The sequence below is a fragment of the Phoenix dactylifera genome, unplaced genomic scaffold, assembly GCF_009389715.1.
Source record: "Phoenix dactylifera cultivar Barhee BC4 unplaced genomic scaffold, palm_55x_up_171113_PBpolish2nd_filt_p 002209F, whole genome shotgun sequence".
Taxonomy (NCBI): Eukaryota; Viridiplantae; Streptophyta; class Magnoliopsida; order Arecales; family Arecaceae; genus Phoenix; species Phoenix dactylifera.
Genome location: NW_024069468.1, coordinates 1 through 6,653, shown reverse-complemented (window position 1 = coordinate 6,653; position 6,653 = coordinate 1). Strand labels below are relative to the sequence as shown.

Here is a 6,653-nt window from a genome sequence, read left to right as displayed (position 1 = left end):
AAAAGCATTTCTGCACAACTAGCCGTTATGTTCAGCCCGTGTTTGGGTCGGCTCAACCTGTCCTTGGGTCGACCCAACTTGGCCTTGGGTCGACTCAAACATTCCTTGGGTCGACCCTCTCAGAGAACACAGAAACATGAATTTCAAACTTCCTTCACTTGGGTCGACCCAACCATTCTTTGGGTCGACTCAAAGTTCACTTGGGTCGACTCAACTTCTTCTTGGGTCGACCCTCTCAGTAATTCCAGAGAGCCATTTTCTGTCTGTCTTTCTGTCTTCCATTTGGGTCGACTCTCTCAGGGTTTGGGTCGACTCAAAGTTCACTTGGGTCGACTCAACTTCTTCTTGGGTCGACCCTCTCAGTAATTCCAGAGAACCATTTTCTGTCTGTCTTTCTGTCTTGCCTTTGGGTCGACCCTCTCAGGGTTTGGGTCGACTCAAGCTTGGGTCGACTCAACCACTGTGTGGGTCGACCCTCTCAGTAAATCCAGAGAGCATTTTTCCTTTGCATTTTGAGGTTCTTTGGAGGTTGGGTCGACTCATGCCTACCTTGGGTCGACCCAACTCACTGTTCATTTGTGCTGTTTTTGCAGGAGTGTGCCAGATGATTCCTTGATGTGCCGGGGTCGACCCAATCAACCTATGGGTCGACTCAATCCACACTTTGCTGCATTCTTAAGGTTAGATTCACTCAAATGAACAAGACCATATATATATTCTCAATTAAACAAATGTACTGAGAGTAATGAACTTATAAATGAAGCATCAATTTAGCTTATAGCATGCTTTAGATAATTGCTTGTTAATCATCAAAATAACACTATCATCCTCAGCTGCTCTAGAAGACTCTAAGGCTTCACCAAGATTGATCACTTATCTTTACATAGTAAATGCTGAAGAACAAAGCTTGGAGCCATTAAACAAGGCTGATCCACGTGGAGATGCTATTTAGGCCCATTTTTCGTGGGTACTTTTGGGCTTGAGTCTTGTTGTGTTCCTAATTACTTGTACATGAAGTTTTGACTTGTCAACTCGTTTTTCCTAAGTTATTCATGTACTTCGTAGTTAGGAACCTTGAAAGTTGTGTCATTTATTATTTTGAAGTTGTAACTTGGAAGTTGTGACTTGGAAAACGTTTTTTACTTATTGCCTTGGAAAGGGGATGGTGTCCTTTCCAATAGCTTAGTTTGAAGCCTATATAAAGGCTGCCATATGTAACCAAGGGATTATTATGAATGAATTAAAGTGTTGGCAAGCTTTGCCATGCTCTTTTGTGTTCTTGGATACCAAATGACAAGAACCCACTAGGAGACCTGCCCTAGGAACCCTTGAATCAATTTGCTATACTTGCCCCGAGATCGCTAGAAAAAACAAGTTGTAGGAGATCAGATTAGAACTCTAGATTAGTTTCCTTAGAGTTCTAATCTGATCTCCTACAACTTGTTTTTTCTAGCGATCTCGGGGCAAGTATAGCAAATTGATTCAAGGGTTCCTAGGGCAGGTCTCCTGGTGGGTTCTTGTCATTTGGTATCCAAGAACACAAAAGAGCATAGCAAAGCTTGCCAACACTTTAATTCATTCATAATAATCCCTTGGTTACATATGGCAGCCTTTATATAGGCTTCAAACTAAGCTATTGGAAAGGACACCATCCCCTTTCCAAGGCAATAAGTAAAAAACGTTTTCCAAGTCACAACTTCCAAGTTACAACTTCAAAATAATAAATGACACAACTTTCAAGGTTCCTAACTACGAAGTACATGAATAACTTAGGAAAAACGAGTTGACAAGTCAAAACTTCATGTACAAGTAATTAGGAACACAACAAGACTCAAGCCCAAAAGTACCCACGAAAAATGGGCCTAAATAGCATCTCCACGTGGATCAGCCTTGTTTAATGGCTCCAAGCTTTGTTCTTCAGCATTTACTATGTAAAGATAAGTGATCAATCTTGGTGAAGCCTTAGAGTCTTCTAGAGCAGCCTCCTTCTCTTGAATTTCCATGACTAGTCCATATAAAGCTTCTTTCATTTGTTTTGCCCTTGCTCTAGTCATTGGACCTCCAATTCCTTGTAATGGATCTTTGGAATTAGCTTGAACCATTCGGCCAGCCCCTTGATCTCTATCAGTTTGCCTATACTAAAGACGTTCAGTTCCAAGGTCATATTGCCAAAAGAAAGCTTCATGACACTATTCCTACAATTGATCAATGCATTAGAAGTTGCAAGGAATGGACGTCCTAAGATGACCGGAATCTGAGATGGTGAATTGGAAGCCGGATGTGTGTCCAGTACGATAAAGTCGACAGAAAAATAGAACTTGTCTACTTGGACCAACACATCTTCGATAATTCCTCTAGGAACCTTTACTGACCTGTCAGCTAATTGTAAGGTGATAGCTGTTGGCTTCAACTCATCCAAACCGAGTTGCTCATATACCGTATATGGCAACAAGTTCACACTCGCTCCCAAATCTAGCAATGCTCGCTCAATCCTAAAATTGCCAATGATGCACGACATAGTTGGGCAACCTGGATCCTTATATTTAGGGAGAATGTTATGCTGTAAAATCGCACTCACATTTTCAGCCAGAAATGCCTTCTTCTTGACATTTAATCGACGTTTGACAGTGCACAAATCCTTCAAAAATTTTGCATATGAAGGCACTTGTTTGATTGCATCAAGAAGAGGTACATTGACTTTTACTTGCTTAAAAACCTCAAGAATTTTAGAGTTTGGTTCAAGCTTTTGCAAGGGCTTTAATCTTTGTGGAAATGGTGTTGGAAAAGGACATTTAATTTTTTCAGCAGAGGTTGGTGCTTCAGTTTCTTCGTTATCCTTTTCTTTTGTCTTGGGAGGGTCAGAATCAGGCATGACTTGTGTTTGTTCTAAGACTGGTCGGTCAATAACTTTTCCACTTCGCAAAGTTATTATACTCTTCGCTTGTTCTTTATGCGAAGTTGAAGATGATACATTGCTACCACCGTAGACTTGAGGATTAGGTTGTGGTTGAGCTGGTAGCTTACCCTTCTCTTGAGCACCTAAAGCAGTGGTCAGCGTCGTCAATTGATTTCTTATTTCATCATTGATTTTAGCTTGACCTTGCATGAAAGATTGCAAAGTTTCTTCGAGACTGGGTTTTTGAGGGGGTGTGTGTGCATAATGAGGTTGCGGAGGTGGAGGAATTGGGTTATATACTTATCGAGGTTGGTCATTCCTCCACCTGAAATTTGGATGGTTCTTCCATCCAGGGTTGTAAGTACCCGAAAAAGGATTATTGAAAGAATTTTGATATGTATTCATAACATTGGCCTGATCGTGCAAGACTTTCTTGAATGCGGGTATTGTGGGGCAATCAGTGGCGAGATGGCCAGGCATCTCACAAATCCTACAACACTCATTGTTATGTTCTACGGTCTTGACGGGTTCGATCCTTCTAAGTTCAATTTCCTCTACCTTCCTAGTAAGGGCTGCCATTTTAGCCTGAATATCATCCTGAGTACTAAGGTTATAAAGGCCCCCGTGTCCAATGCTAGTAGGCTTAGGCAAAGATTTATTCACTCTATCCCCTATATCCCATAATTGTGCAGTCTCTGCGAGAGAGTCTAAATAGTCCCATGCCTCATCGGGTTGCTTTTCCAAAAATAGACCATTGCACATGGTCTCTATAAATTGTTTTAACTGTGGAGACAATCCTTCGTAAAAGAAACTAATGGTTCTCCATGTTTCAAACCTGTGATGAGGACAAGAGAGAAGCAAATCTTTAAATCTCTCCCAGCATTCATAAAATGTTTCATGGTCTTTTTGTTGGAAATTACTAATGTGCCTTTTCAAAAAGTTAGTCCTTTGTGCGGAAAAGATTTTTTTCAAGAATTCTCTTTGCATATCATGCCATGTTCCTAGCGATCTAGGTCTCAAGGAGTTCAGCCATGTTTTGGCTTTATCCTTTAAGGAAAAAGGAAACAAGGTCAATTTAAGGACGTCTTCCGATACATTTGGCACTCTAAATGTGATGCTAATTTTCTCAAAATTCTTAAGGTGAAGATAAGGGTTCTCGGATTCCATCCCATGATACTTGGGCAGCAATTGAATTACTCCTGGTTTGATTTCAAAGTGTCCTACATTTTCAGGAATAGTCATGCATGAAGGTTGACTAGTCCTAGTAGGGTGTAAATATTGTCGAAGTATCATAACTGGGGGTCTACCTTCATCACCATGGTGACTTCCTACATCGTCATCAGCCATCTCACCAGATCTAAGATTTTGCCAAAGAGTTTCAATAATATGATCTAAGAAATTGTCAAATGTTTGTCAATTCAGGCGCCCAGTGTTGTCCCTATTCCAATCTAGCATACAAAGTTTCAGAGTTTATTTATTTATTTATTTATTTTTTTAATGATCATCCTTGATCTTTTCTTAAAGTTCTTATCAATTTTTGATTAGCAACAAGGGTTAATGAGATATGATAATAATAAAATTCTGATTCTAAGAAAAAAATAATTTAAACATAGAAAATTCAAAACAGACAGCAGCAAGGTTTCAGATTAATTTAATGATCCTAAAAATCTCAGAATGTCCATCAGACCGTTTCGATGAAAGAAAATGTGTCCTGCACTTGCCGACTAAATTTGAGTCCAATTAGATGGTGAATTACTATGATATCAGAGATTGATGCAGACTGTGCAGGGAAAAAAAACAGCAATAAAGATTCAATTTTTTTTTTTCGAAAGAAAAAGACTAACTACTAAAGTACTAATTAAATCTAAAATTATACTAATAACTCAGCCGTTCTCCGGCAACGGCGCCAAAAACTTGACGCGCTCGCAAAATTGCTTTCGCGAAACTAATCTCCCAAGTATCAGAGAATCGCACAAGTAGTAAATTCTCAGGAGTCTGAGGTCGAATCCTCAGAAAACGAAATATATATATGAGATTATTTAGTATAATTTTAGATTAATTAATTCAATAAATTTGTGGATTAAGATGATGTTTTGATTTTGTGAAATTAAAAGTAGAGAATAATATATCAATAAACAAAGTTCTATGAAATAAAGATGGTAGGGATTTGGAATCCCCCTTGATGTTATTGCATCTAAGAAATAAACTCTATGGTTCTTGATTAAAAATGAATGGTAGGATAGATCTAATCATGATATATGTTTCATGAACATATGAACTCAATTTCTAAGCATTCATCGTGCTCACTACGTCTACGACGAATCAAATACTAAAGCAATCCATATATCAATAGTCATAAACCATTAAAGAACTATCTACGAAATAACTACGCATGGATCAAGAACATATCAGTGAATGTAAGTCATTCAAAGTAAAAGTTTAGAGTTTACTTCAAAGAGTAATACATCAAAGGTTCCTCCATCACCCTTCCTAAGATATCAGCCACTCATTTCACACATTAATCCCCCTTTCATTTTTCCTTTTCTTTTTTTTTCTTTTCTTTTGGCCCGAAATAGAGTATCCCCTGTTTCTCCCCCTCCCTTCCTTCGATAGCAGCGGCTCTGTTTCTTCCGAATGAGGGATACTCCGAACGCCCCCCAGCCGAGAGAATATATCAAGCTAGCCATCAGCTCCCCTCCTTGCACGCGGTGGAAACGGACGCTGGGATGGATCTCGGGAGATTGCGGACACACTCGAAAGATCGTGATCGCAATGCATCGCGGGATGATGGGCTGGCACGCGGACGGCTGGGAAGCGAGTTGCTCGTGGACGCTAAAGCTTGATCGCGGGATCTGGGGTGGCTGGATCGCACGGGATCTGGGATTCGGAAGCTGGAAAATCCCTGGGAAGAGGCGGAAGAGGCATGCGTTCATGAGGAGCTCGGACGTGGACGGTAGAGGAAGCTAGGACTCGTGAGAATGAACGGGATGAGCGGACAGGATCTGAGGAGGCTGGAATGGAGATCTGATCACGAACGGAAGGAGGATTGGAGCTGGGATCTGTTGGAATGCATGGGAGATGAACCGTGGATGGCTGCGGGATGATCACACGCGCTAGGAGAAGCTGTGAATGCGGAAGAGGTGGACGGCTACAGGATGCTGGGAGGTTGAGGGAAGCTGATAGCAGAAGATTCGCACGCGGACTCGAGGACCTGAGATTCCAGAAGATTGCTGATTATGTGGCTGGAACTTGGGACGCTCTGGTAGCTTGGCCTTGAACACGGGATCTTTGCTGGGATGAGGTGCGGACGAGGCATGGATCACAAGCGGAGAAGACGGACTGCTGGCGCTTGGGCTAAGATGCAGAAGAAGCTGGGTCGCACGAGATGCTGGGAAAGAAAAATGCTTCGCGGGAGGGAGCTAACAGCGGAAGAATGTGGAGATGGAGCTGGCTCGCGGACGGTTGAGCTTGGGCTCGTTGCAAGAAGCGAACTCACGGGGTGACGGCTGGGATGAATAAACCATGAACTCCAAAAGCCTTTGAATGGGGAAAGAGGAGGAGCTCGTTTCTTCCACGCGGGCGGACATGTGGAATAGATGCTGGCTTGCAGATGCTTGGCTTGCAGAAAATGAAGCTGCGAGGAAGTGGACCGCTAAAACTTGACCTTCTTTTAGCGTGCAAACTGGGGTCGACCCCATGCGGTTGGCTGTGTCACCTACAGTGATGCACTTTTTGAACCCAATGTGCATTTTAGCTT

General features: G+C 41.8%; 1 non-coding gene across 1 annotated transcript; it reads left to right on the top strand.

Annotated features, from left to right (window-relative positions):
- The first annotated feature begins 3,728 nt into the window (after positions 1 to 3,728).
- LOC120109455 lies at positions 3,729 to 3,838 on the top strand. Its single transcript, XR_005510321.1, has one exon. It is a non-coding gene; the product is annotated as a small nucleolar RNA R71 (small nucleolar RNA).
- The last annotated feature ends 2,815 nt before the right edge of the window (positions 3,839 to 6,653 follow it).